The sequence below is a fragment of the Carlito syrichta genome, unplaced genomic scaffold (assembly GCF_000164805.1).
Source record: "Carlito syrichta isolate Samal-C Ts95f unplaced genomic scaffold, Tarsius_syrichta-2.0.1 Scaffold123967, whole genome shotgun sequence".
NCBI lineage: Eukaryota > Metazoa > Chordata > Mammalia > Primates > Tarsiidae > Carlito > Carlito syrichta.
In genome coordinates this window covers 1-813 of record NW_007068063.1, presented here as the reverse complement: position 1 = coordinate 813, position 813 = coordinate 1, and positions in this window count along the sequence as shown.

The following is an 813-nucleotide window of genomic DNA, read 5'->3' as shown; positions in this document are numbered from 1 at the left end:
GAGTTGGAGTCTCACTCTGTCCCCCAGACTGGAGGGCAGTGGCCGCTCCCGGCCACCGCAACCTCGCCTGCTGGGGCTCCGGCGATCCTTCTGCCTCAGCCTTCCAAGTAGCTGGAATTACAGGCATGCACTACCACGCCCGGCTGATTTTTTGATTTATTGTAGAGATGAGGTCTCGCTGCCCAGGCGGGTCTCGAACCCGCGGGCTTAGGCAATCCACTCACCTCAGCCTCCCAAAGGCGCAGGATTACAGGCTGAGCCACCGAGCCTGGCTTGGGAGAGTGATGTTTAACCCCATTGTACAGATGGGAAAACCGAGACCCACAGAAAGGCAGGGCCACCCAAGGGGCAAGATGGGACTCAGAGCCAACCCAGCAGATGCCGGTGACACAGTCACTGAGGGTGGGAGACGTGGACACAGAGGCAGGACCAGGGCAGAGGCTGGGGGGCAGGATCAGGACACACAGCTGGGGTCAGCCCACCCACACGGCCCTCTATCTCCCCATCTGTCTAAGAGTCCTCGCCAAGCAGGGATATTCCAACCATCCAGTTGAGGGATCCTCTCTTCAGCCAGGTCTAATCTCAAAGCCCGATTCAATACACAGGTAGGAAATCTGGCAAGGCGTGCGGCCAGGATGCATACAGACCCCGTGCCAGGATTCACAACCAGGCCGGGCTCAGTGGCTCAGCCTGTCATCCCAGCACTTTGGGAGGCCCAGGTGGGTGGATGGCCTGAGCCCGCGGGTTCGAGATCCACCTGGGCAACTTGGCAAGACCTCATCTCTACAATCAATCAAAAATTAGCCAGGCGTG